The sequence below is a fragment of the Notolepis coatsorum genome (assembly GCF_963971535.1).
Source record: "Notolepis coatsorum genome assembly, chromosome: 5".
NCBI lineage: Eukaryota > Metazoa > Chordata > Actinopteri > Aulopiformes > Paralepididae > Notolepis > Notolepis coatsorum.
Genome location: NC_140169.1, coordinates 202,006,061 through 202,018,923, shown reverse-complemented (window position 1 = coordinate 202,018,923; position 12,863 = coordinate 202,006,061).

Genomic DNA, 12,863 nt, shown 5'->3' with positions numbered 1-12,863 from the left:
GCACAGCGGTCATTATTGCTTGGCAGAGGTCCGTTATTGTGTGATAACGGACCTCTGACGCGCTATTGACCAATCACAAGCAAGCATTTCGGCGATTGTGAAAACGCCATGTAATACTGTCTGTAGTGTGGTAGTGAAAAGTTTACCTTCTGTAGTGTGGTAGTGAAAGGGTTAAATGGTAAGTGGTAAAATGGAACTATATATATATAGCAGCTTTTATCCAAAGCGCTTTACAATTTGTTCCTCACAGGGAGCCGACCAGCTCATCGGGAGCAGTTAGGAGTTAAGTGTCTTTGCTCAAGGACACTTTGACACCCTGCCCAGGAGGAGCAGGACTGGAACCGGGAACCTTTTCGATTACCAGACGACCGCTCTAACCTCCTGAGCCCCCCCCCCCCCCCCCATTGTACAATTCCAATCGCGAATACGCTACGACGACAGGAGTAGCATTGAGTCATAATAATCTACAAAGCCGGCGCCATTTTCACGCAATCGCTGCAGAGAGGGAGCGGGTTTCTTCTTCTTCTTTCTCCTCCTATGTTTGCAAGGTAATGGAAAAAATCAAGGAGGCGATATAAACATCGATAATAAATTGTGTCACTTGCAGTCACTGACTCCGTAGGGAGGGCAAAAAAGGGAGGGGGGGGGGGGTAATTAAGGAAAGAAATATACCTGCTGGAAGGTGTGACGGTGAATTAAGCAGCATGGCCTGGGTCGGGATCTATAAAGACATCAAGACATCTCATGATGTCAATCACAAGCACCTGGCTTTCTTCCTCCTCCTCCATCAACAACAACGTGATGGAATTGAATACCATAAAAGAGATTTACGCTCCTGAAACGCTGCTCCTGAAATTTGCTGGATCCATGGGCTGTCTGTCCGGTTTTCATCAGAACTCGGCGCAGTAACAGGTGAATGCAATGAAAAGGGATATTGGAGAAGGACTAAAATAAGAGATGTGAATAAATCCATATTCAAGGTGGCCCTGGCCCCCCCCCGTCCATGTACACACACACACATACACTCACACACACACACACACACACACACACACACGCACGCACGCATGCACGCACGCACGCACGCACGCACGCACGCACGCACGCACGCACGCACGCACGCACGCACGCACACACACACACACACACACACACAGCACACACACACACACCACACACACACACACACACACACACACACACACACACACACACACACACACACACACACACACACACATACATTATATGCGTTATTAGTCTGCAGAGAGGCACGAGAAAATGAATAATGTCCCTGGGTTGATAACAATCTAGCGAGATGGATTATTGAAGCTTTTCTTTTATGTAAGAAATGAGTAAATGACAGAACATGTGAGCGTTCACTACTGCTACGTGAGAATCAGGTATATACATACTAAACCCCATTATTACAGTCATATATACATAATGCATTCGGTCATTTTGGGAAAGCTTTCGATACCATTTTGAATGATCCAGTAGCATTAGTGTAACTGAGGGGTACAATTCCCTGACTGTATTGATAAGTATGGTATCATTAAACCACTACCGTCTTTATGTACATTCTACTGGCCATACAGTACACAGGTATCTTAATGATGAACACTTCCCCACAATGAAATCGGTTCCACACAAAGTTGTAATTAAGTATTTATTGCAGCAAAAGGTACATAATATACTTTCTTTACTTCACTTTGAATGCGCTTATAAGGCAAAGGAATGTGCGTAGGCAAATCAATAACGAATGTCCATTCTCATATTACGCAGGAGGTAATTATACAACCTGAATCTTAGGGAATTATATCTATGGTACACTAGTAATATAGCGGGAGACAATGGAAGGGTCCCCCCGGTTGTAAGCCAGCAAGGGTAGAGGATCTGTCGGTAGTAGAGTCTGGGTCAACGATGATAAGGAGACTCCGAGTACGGGAGACGGTGCAATAAGATCTTGATCCACAGACGAATACAGCTGTTCTCCGTAGCCTGTAGCTCCACAGGGAAGAAAGCTAGCCTGCCTCAGGCTTCTGAGGGGCAGACTCGACGTGGCTCCTCACAGGGTAAATCCCACACACTTGTTGGCGTCGGCGATTCTCCGCTCCATTAATTACAGGACCAAAAGCAAATATAATCCAGCCGAAAAGGGCTATGCAGTCGTCGGGTAGATAATCCAGTGTACATGTCCACACGATCCTCGTCTAGGGCCCCTCGGGTGAAAACGCCATGATAAGCAGCCCAGCCTGGATAAGCACTCTAGCTGATACGAGGAAAACGTTGGTGATGCTGGTCACTGTAGAACTTTAGCCGCACGATACACTATACACAAATAGACTATTACTGACTTAATAGAATAGGTCGCACTCGACGGTATAGCGCCAAACTCTGACACGTCAGTTATTAATTCGCACGCGGTCTCAATGCTCTATTTGGGACCAAACAGGCCATACTTCACCGCACGTCGTATCGTGGGTGAGGCTTCAACTTATTGGGTAACATACTTCTGTATTCACCTGCGCCGTATTTATACGCTTAGATGAATAAACTAGTACCAGCTTTATTCCTGTCTCATATCCTTGCGCAATACCATTCATGTCCAGGCATGTCCCCGGTGGTGACTTTGAACCTGACTTTGGAGGCATGGCCTTGGCGCCTGTGGACCGCTGTCCAATAGGAGAATGAAATATTATGGTCTGTACTAGGCTAAAGGGATATTCCGTGTATATGTACAAGGAATATACAAGGGATATCAAACGATATACAAATATTATGCAATATATATCAATCAATAAATATATATATTCGGTTTATCTGATCCTTTGTAACAGCCGCCTCCTAATTAGTCCCACCTAATTAGCTAAGCAGAGACAGATTAACCGCACTGTCCACTACTCAATGTCTGTTGTGAGGGGTAGGGCAGTTCACAAAGTCATGGGGTCATGGTCGTCATCAATAGTCTCGGGGAGCCTTGGCAACTCTATTAGCCTCGCCACGGGTCGGGTGTAGATCCGCCCTTGGACGAGCACTTCGGCTGCTCGGACCTTTCCGTCGGCACCGGTGATCACTTTGCTTACGCGGCCAGCCGGCCACATAGCTCGGGGTAGTGACTGGTCGATAATCATGACGACTGTTCCTTCTGTCAAATTGTCTCTCTCTTTCACCCATTTCTGGCGGGTCTGTAGAGACGGTAGATAGTGGAGTAGGAAGCTGTTCCAAAACTTGTCAGGCAATACTTGACTGTACCTCCACATTCTTCGGCCGTTCGCTTCTTCAGGCCTGTACACTGTCTGTGGTAGCGCGGGGTCCAGCCGCCCCATCAAGAGAGTGTTGGGGGTGACTGGGTCGACATCTGCTACATCACTTGAGACGTAACCGAGGGGCTTTGAGTTCAATACTCCCTCGATCTCCGTGAGGACTGTCATTAGGACTTCTTCCGCCACGGTCTGGGCCCCAAGCACGGCGTACAGGGCTGTCTTTATTGAACGTACTTCTCGTTCCCAAGTTCCACCGAAGTGAGGTGCATTCGGGGGATTAAACTGGAAGTCAATCTGGGATGGAGCGAGGTGGGTCTTAAGTTCTGGGCCCATAGCTTGGAAGCTCTCTCTCAGCTCTCTTTCTCCGCCTTTGAAGTTTGTCCCGTGATCGGACAATAGTATAGATGGTTTGCCTTTCCGCGATGTGAATCTTCGGAAGGCCATAAGGAATGAGTCTGTGCTCATGGTTGGAAGGAGTTCTATATGCATCGCTCGGGTGGTCATGCATTTGAATACAATACCCCACCGCTTCTCGGTCCCTCTTCCTTTCTTTACATACAGCGGGCCGAAACAGTCCATACCGGTGGAGTGAAAAGGCTTGTCGCCGAGTCGGAGGCGACAGGGAGGTAGGTCGGCCATCCGGGGTATACTGGGCTGTGCTCGCCATTTACGACAGTCTAGACAAGTTCGCTGGAAGCGCCGCACTGCTTCTCTCCCTTGCAGTATCCAATAACGACGTCTGATCTCCGCGAAGACTCTCTCTGCCCCGGCGTGATGCACATCCTCGTCGTATTTCTTTATGATCAGCTCTGTGACCTTGTGTCGGCTGTTTAAGACTATCGGGTACTTGACGTCATCCGGTAAGTCTGGAGCTCTCCGCAGACGACCACCCACTCTGATGAGACCATGGGCGTCGCTCTCGGGGTCTAGGTGGAGCAATCTGCTGTCTGACGGGACGGGCTTTGCTCCCTGTAGACAGTCTAGCTCATCGGGAAACGAGTCTCTCTGGGCTCGTTGTAGGAGAAGAAGTTCTGCTTCTTCGTAGTCAGCTGCAGTAATGTCAGTAGTGAGCTGAACCTCTGGGTGGTGCCACAGGAATGTCTTTAGCTGCGCACTCTCTAGGGTGAGGCAATCGTCTATGTCGGGGTCTGTGGAGACGAGTGTGGTCAATCCACAGAACATAGATTTCTTGTTCTCGGCCTCCTCTTTACTCGCTTCCCGTGGGGTGGGTGTAGGCCACTCTTCTTCCGGGAGCTTGAGGAACTCTGGCCCGTCACTGTATAGATTGTGACGGGTGAGGTCATCCAGGGACATTCCCCGGGTGATGACGTCAGCTGGGTTGTGTTTTGTGTCCACATACCTCCAGCTTGCTGCTTCTGTTAACTCTTGGATCTCTGTGACTCTGACTCCCACGAAGACCTTGTATCTGCACGAATCAGAACGGATCCATGTGAGTACTGTCGTGGAGTCTGACCACAAGATTGTTCTTTGCACCGGGATGGTGAGTTCACGTTGGATTAACGTGGCGAGTTGCGCTCCTGCTAGGGCTGCGCAGAGCTCTAGACGCGGGATAGATTGTTGCTTGCGTGGGGCTATTCTTGAGCGAGCCAGGATGAAAGCAGTATGTATTTCTCCTCCCTCCTCTCGGGCACGCAAGTAGGCCACCGAACCGTAGGCTACTTCGGAGGCGTCGCTGTGGGTGGGAAGTAGCTGCGGCGTATGTTGACACCTGGGAGTGAGCTGAGTTCTGTCTCCCACTCTCTCCATGTGGATGCAAGGTGTTCGGGTATGGGTCAATGTACATAACACTTGCCTTTGTGCTGCTTGAGGGTGCAGGCTTTCTTCTGTTACTGTCGTGTAGGACGTCTAAGTGGGCTCCGTCACACCGACTACACCTCTTCTTTAAGCGGCAATCGGCTGCCATGTGACTGCGCGCACATCGGTAACAGCGTCGGTTGGACTTTATCCATTGACTCACCTCGTCGGCGGTCATCTTCTTGAACGTGTCACATTGTGACAGCCAGTGTTTCTTTTCGCAGTACGGGCACACCATCTTCCACTTCTCTTTCATCGAGGGGGTACTGTGGTTCTTGCTGCTCGGTACTGATTCTGATTGGTGCATGACGGTCACCAATCTGCGGCCATCGTTTGCTCTCCTAGGTCCCTCTCTGGAGCTTGGTGTGCTCCGCATGAACGTATCCAACCGTAGGCTGTTGACTTCTCTCGCCAGGAAGTCGGCTAGGTCTAGGAGGGATGGCTCGGGACCGTTAGGATCACGGTGGTCTCTTTGCCGCCTGAAGCGCTCTTGTCGGGCGGGCGGTAGCTTCTCTAAAATCCTCTCGACATTAGAGTTCGCGTACAGTTCGTGCATACCCTTTTCTCTTTGCGCCCCCAGCATCCCTACCAGGGATTGTACCTTGATAGACAGGTCATCTAGTGAGCGATTGTCTGTGGCTGGGGGTAGGCGGTCAATATGCCTTATCTCTTGTATTACGTAGTCCCATATGCGTCCATATCTTTGGTCGAGTGCTGCTAGAGCCGCGGTGTATGGGGTAGTAGAGGTGGCATATGCCAGCGCTATATTGTGCGCTCGGGGCACCTTGAGGTGCTTTAGTAGGATAGCATATTTGTACGGTTCATCAGCTACATCGGACATCATTGTCTCTAAGCACATTCGTAGCTCTGTGTACTGTGCTCTGTTCTCGTGTGTGAAGTCCGGGAACGTCGGTGTGCCAATGTACGATGCCATGGATGGCTGGCACATCGGTGAGCGTTGGAAGAGAGGCCTCCTAGGCGAGTCTCCTCTTACGCCTCTTGGTGGGCTGGTACCTGCTGGGTACCATGGCCCGCGTATCCAGGTGCTGTTCCTCGGGGCTGGTCGTGCGTCAAGCTCACCCGTGAATTGAGTCGGGGGTCTGTAGCGCAGAGCCGCGGGGGTAAAGCCTGGGCTGTACTGGACCTCCTGGTCCTGTGGAGTACTGTGCTGCTGTTGGGCTTGACTCTCCTCCTCTCCCTCTTCTTCTTCCTCTGGCAGGTCATCTAGATCCTGTAATCGTCTATTTAGCCTCTCCGCGGTGTAGACCGTTTCTTCCTTGTAGCTGGGTCTCACTTGGACCGGTCGGGGAAGGGGTTCGGAGAGGGGTATAGGCTCTCTCTGGTGGTCGGGCTCAGGGTCGCTTGATCGGGTAGGGGAGGGTGCCATTGACCCTTGTCTTGACGAGGCCCTGGAGCCCCGTGCGGAGGGAGGGGGTGTTGCCCTGGTAATCAGCTGCTCCATTATCTGCGCTTGTAATCGGTCGCGCTCGGCTTCGCGCTTGGTGAGAGCGAGGTCGCGCTCTGCTTCTCTTTGGGCACCGGCAGCGGCGCGCTGGGCTTCGACGGCGGCGCGCTGGGCTTCGGCCCGGTCCCTTCCCATATTCTCTTCCGTCTGAAGGCGTCTAATCTCTAGACGTATACGGTCTTCATCGCTCCGTTGCTGCGCTTGAAGGCGTTCTCTTTCCATGGAAGAATGTTCGCGCTCACTAAGCGTCTGTGCTTGGAGTCGATCGCGCTCGGTTGAGGCTGCCAGGCTGGCGAGGAAGGCCTGTGCCAGCATCTTGTCCGCCTCGCTGGGGGAAGACGCTGGTTGAGGTGATCCGCTCCTGGTAGTACTCGTTGGAGATCCGTTCTCCTGTGGCGAGTCGAGGAGATCCATCTCCGGGGTGCTCGCCCTTCCTTGTTGTGGGTCGAGTTCCATCCCTGGAGGGCTGTCTTTATCCTGGAGCTCTCCGGGGACTACTTCTTCGGTCTTGGCGGGGGGTAAAGTCATGTCAGGTCCCTCCTGGTCCCCACGTGAGCTTGGTCAGTTACGTTAGAACCCACTAGGGTCTCTATAGGCGGGGTAGCCTGGTCGATAGGGTCGGACATAATTTTACTATCTACTTTTTCCGCGTTTACCGTCTGTAGAAAGCTAGGTAGTATATTGGCAACGTAATCCTCTAAGTACTGAAGTGTCTGCCGTCTACGCTGCCGGCGATCTATTTTAGGAGAACCGTTTTGTGGAGTGTTCATCATTGGCCATGTCAATATTAATACCACTATATTAATATTACGCTAGTTACCCTCCGGCTCGAAGGACCAATTGTAACTGAGGGGTACAATTCCCTGACTGTATTGATAAGTATGGTATCATTAAACCACTACCGTCTTTATGTACATTCTACTGGCCATACAGTACACAGGTATCTTAATGATGAACACTTCCCCAGTCGGTTCCACACAAAGTTGTAATTAAGTATTTATTGCAGCAAAAGGTACATAATATACTTTCTTTACTTCACTTTGAATGCGCTTATAAGGCAAAGGAATGTGCGTAGGCAAATCAATAACGAATGTCCATTCTCATATTACGCAGGAGGTAATTATACAACCTGAATCTTAGGGAATTATATCTATGGTACACTAGTAATATAGCGGGAGATACTGGAAGGGTCCCCCCGGTTGTAAGCCAGCAAGGGTAGAGGATCTGTCGGTAGTAGAGTCTGGGTCAACGATGATAAGGAGACTCCGAGTACGGGAGACGGTGCAATAAGATCTTGATCCACAGACGAATACAGCTGTTCTCCGTAGCCTGTAGCTCCACAGGGAAGAAAGCTAGCCTGCCTCAGGCTTCTGAGGGGCAGACTCAACGTGGCTCCTCACAGGGTAAATCCCACACACTTGTTGGCGTCGGCGATTCTCCGCTCCATTAATTACAGGACCAAAAGCAAATATAATCCAGCCGAAAAGGGCTATGCAGTCGTCGGGTAGATAATCCAGTGTACATGTCCACACGATCCTCGTCTAGGGCCCCTCAAGTGAAAGCGCCATGATAAGCAGCCCAGCCTGGATAAGCACTCTAGCTGATACGAGGAAAACGTTGGTGATGCTGGTCACTGTAGAACTTTAGCCGCACGATACACTATACACAAATAGACTATTACTGACTTAATAGAATAGGTCGCACTCGACGGTATAGCGCCAAACTCTGACACTTCAGTTATTAATTCGCACGCGGTCTCAATGCTCTATTTGGGACCAAACAGGCCATACTTCACCGCACGTCGTATCGTGGGTGAGGCTTCAACTTATTGGGTAACATACTTCTGTATTCACCTGCGCCGTATTTATACGCTTAGATGAATAAACTAGTACCAGCTTTATTCCTGTCTCATATCCTTGCGCAATACCATTCATGTCCAGGCATGTCCCCGGCGGTGACTTTGAACCTGACTTTGGAGGCATGGCCTTGGCGCCTGTGGACCGCTGTCCAATAGGAGAATGAAATATTATGGTCTGTACTAGGCTAAAGGGATATTCCGTGTATATGTACAAGGAATATACAAGGGATATCAAACGATATACAAATATTATGCAATATATATCAATCAATAAATATATATATTCGGTTTAATCTGATCCTTTGTAACAATTAGGCTTTACCTTCGGTCACGGGTCTTAGCATTAGCCTGTGATTACGGCATGTAAATGCGTAAATTCGTTCGATGTGAGGTGATTTCATAAATCCTTTTTTTACAGTGCGAGCTACAGCGTAGTAGGGCTGAATAGTCGAAAAGGATCGAAAGGAGCCGTAGTCGACTGCCAACCTCTTAGTCGAATGCAAAATTTTTAAAAGGATACATTTGACTTTTTTTTATCATTCTTTCCAAAAGCAAAGAGGCCTAGAAGCGTGGCTAACGTTAATGGCGCACATACCAGTGAGGCTAACTGCCTAATAAAACGGGCACAGAGGCACTGAAAGAGGATTTCACCCATCTAATGAACACACTAGACTAGACAAATATCAAGATGTATCCATCAGTGGACCAATTGCATGCTTTCACAGAGCAGAAGGAGCCTTCAGTCGACTCCTTCAGACATTAAGCACCCCCCACAGCCCAAATGGAATGATCCCACATTTTTTATTATTATTATTATTATTATTATTATTATTATTATTATTATTATTATTATTATTATTATTATTATTATTATTATTATTATTATTATTATTATTATTATTATTATTATTATTATTATTATTATTATTATTATTATTATTATTATTATTATTATTATTATTATTATTATTATTATTATTATTATTATTATTATTATTATTATTATTATTATTATTATTATTATTATTATTATTATTATTATTATTATTATTATTATTTATAATAAAAAAATTATAATTGGCGTTCGGGGGGTAGTCGACTCGACTATCTACTATCGGCAAATGTTGGCCAATCAAAGTCGACTATACAAAACCTTAGTCGGGGACAGGCCTTACAGCGTAGCAGACTTTTTTTTCCCCCATTGGATTTGTTTCTATAGAAAACGAGCGGTCCGGCTGAAGACAACCCTAACGGCCCACATCCCTGGAACCGCTCCCAGTCGCCCACTTAAGTACTGGTGGACACGTCTCAGGAGGCGGCTGCACGCTGTGCCTTCCCTCACGCCGCTGTGCCTCCGCCACGCAGCCGCTAATGGCCTCTTCCACGCAGAGACGCCGCCTCTCAAAAGGCCACTTGGCCTCTCGATGAAACATTTATAATATATTTATCTGGACGCAAGACAAAAGCACTCATTATTGGAGACTTCTCTCTCTCTCCAGGCAGAAGGCTGATCAAATCTCCAAAGCCAACGCCTTTTTTAAATCCAAATATTGAATTCAGAGCTTGGTATGGATTTGCTCTCTCACACTTTAGAAAGATGAAGGAAAAAGAAAAAAGTAAGATGACTCCATAGACCTGATTCACTGTGTGATCTATAGACCTGGGGAGTGAGGTTCCACTGTGATCTATAGACATGGGGAGTGAGGTTCCACTGTGATCTATAGACCTGGGGAGTGAGGTTCCACTGTGATCTATAGACCTGGGGAGTGAGGTTCCACTGTGTTCTATAGACCTGGGGAGTGAGGTTCTACTGTGTTCTATAGACCTGGGGAGTGAGGTTCCACTGTGATCTATAGACCTGGGGAGTGAGGTTCCACTGTGTTATTGTCAATTGCACACATAGCCTTCACTCCCCTATCTACACACACTATCCCCGTCTTGCCCTCTCTCTCTCTGCACATAACCTTTAACTGTACACACACACATGCACACACAGCCTTCTCACAGTCCACTTAGTTTTGTCTACTCTCCTGTATAAATACTTTGTTAGCTCGCCATTCTTTAGAGATCTAGACTATAGGGCCCATAGATATATATAAAGACTAGATGACTCACCCGCGCTGCTGGCCAACGGAGACCGACGTTGCCACATGGCAGCCATCTTGCTACATGGTAGCACGCCCACTCATAACATGAATGTCTATAGTGCATGTACTATTGAAATAACCATAGCTTGCTCAATTTTCAACCATTTGGTGTGTTAAAAACGTCAGAGATGTAGTTATCATACTGCATACTTATAATGGACTTTCATATGAAAATATTTTTTATTCATAGCCACGTTAATAACGTTTGTTGTTACAAAGGGTCAGATTAAACCGAATATATATATTTATTACTTGAGATATATTGTATAATATTTGTATATCGTCTGATATCCCTTGTATATTCTTTGTACATATACACGGAATATCCCTTTACCTAGGTACAGGCCAGACCATAATATTCGTTCTCCTATTGGACAGCGACCCCCTAGGCGCCAACGGCCATACCCCCAATGTCTAGTTCAAAGCCACCGCTAAGACATGTCTCAACATGCCCAGGTTTGCGCAGTAATATGAGACAGAACTGAGGTTGGCACTAGATTATTCACCTTACGTATAAATACGTCGCAGGTGGATACAGCAGTTAGTTAACCCAACAAGTTGAAGCCTTCACCACGAGTCAACGACCAAGTGAAGTGAGCAACCTTGCGTCTAAATAGAGCACTTAGAACCGCGTGCGAATAGGATAGTAAAAGTGTCAGAGCTTAGTGAAATAACGTCAAGTTCGACCTAGTTAATGTGAAGTACCGTGCACAGGAGAATCTACACCAGCAAATGCAGAGCCTTTTCCGGCTGGATTATATTGCTTTTGGTACTGTGGCTGCTGGAGCAGAGAACCGTCTACCCCGCTGCTGTGTGGGATCTACCCGTGAGGAGCATCACTCGAGCCCGTCTCTAGGAAGAGGCTGGCTGGCTTTCATCCATGCTGTCACGCATACTGGGATTATAGCTGCTGCTTTTGTCTGCCGATCGAGGGGAGTATATGTACCGACTCCCGTAGCTGGAGCTTATTGATTCCTCGTTGATCCAGACTTTTGCTCCCGAACATTCCTCTCCCCTGCTGGCTTACAACCGGAGGGAACCCCCTTAGTATCTCCAGCCGACTACGAGTGTACCTTATATAATTCTTATGCTACAGGTGGTATTAATTATCCCCATCGTAATATGCTCATGGACTTACGCTCTTGACCTATTCGTGCACATTCTTCGCCATACAAGCGCGACCCTAATTCTCAATACTGTAATCTAATCTTGCTGCTCTTCTAATAAATATTCCAAACAGGACTTTCTTTGTTAAGCCGTGTTATTGTGTGGGTGTTCATCATATATACCTGTGTACTGTATGGCCAGTAATTAAAGTACATAACTCAGTAGTGGTTTAATGATACCATACTCTCAATACAGTCAGGGAATTGTACCCCTCAGTTACAATTGGTCCTTCGAGCCGGAGGGTAATCAGTGTAATATCTAAATATAATATTGATATTAACCATGGCCAGCGGTGAACACTCCACAAACGGCTCTCCTAAGCTAGAACGCCCGCAGCGCAGACGGCAGCCACCTCCTTACTTAGAGGACTACGCTGCCAGTCTACTACCTAGCTTTATACAGACGTTAAATGCGGAAAAAGCGGATAGTAAAAGCATGTCAAACCCTACCGACCAGGCGACCCTGCTAGTAGAGACCCTAGTGGGTTCTAACGTAACTGACCAAGCTCACGGGGGGGACCAGGAGGGTCATAACATGACTATACCCCCAGACAACGTCAACGGGACGGTCCCCGGAGAGCTCCAGGATAAAGAAAGCGCTCCAGGGACAGAACCCGACCCACTACCAGAAGAGAAGCGCGCCCAGGAGACGGACCTCGAGGCGCGCCCAGAGAACAGATCTCCAACGAGCACTGCCAGAAGCCGATCACCTCCGTCGGTGTCTTCCCCCAGCGAAGCGGACAAGATGCTGGCGCAGGCATTCATCGCCACCCTGGCAGCCTCCACCGAACGCGATCGACTTCAGGGTGAACGCGATCGACTTCAAGCGCAACAGACGAGCGAGCGCAAACAAGCTGCAGACCAACGAGAGCGCCTTCACGCGCAACTCCAAGCGCAAGCCCTCAGTGAACGCGAACATTCTGCAACCGAGCGAGAGCGCTTCCAGGCGCAACAAAGGAGTGAAGACGACCGCATAAGACTGGAGACCAGACGCCTTCAGACGGAAGAGAACATTGAAAGAGGCCGCGCCGAAGCTCAGCACGCCGCTGCCAATGCACAGCGCGACGCCGCCAATGCACAGCTCCACGCCGCCCATGCCAGCCCCAATGCACAGCGTGACGCCGCCAATGCCCACCGCGAAGCACA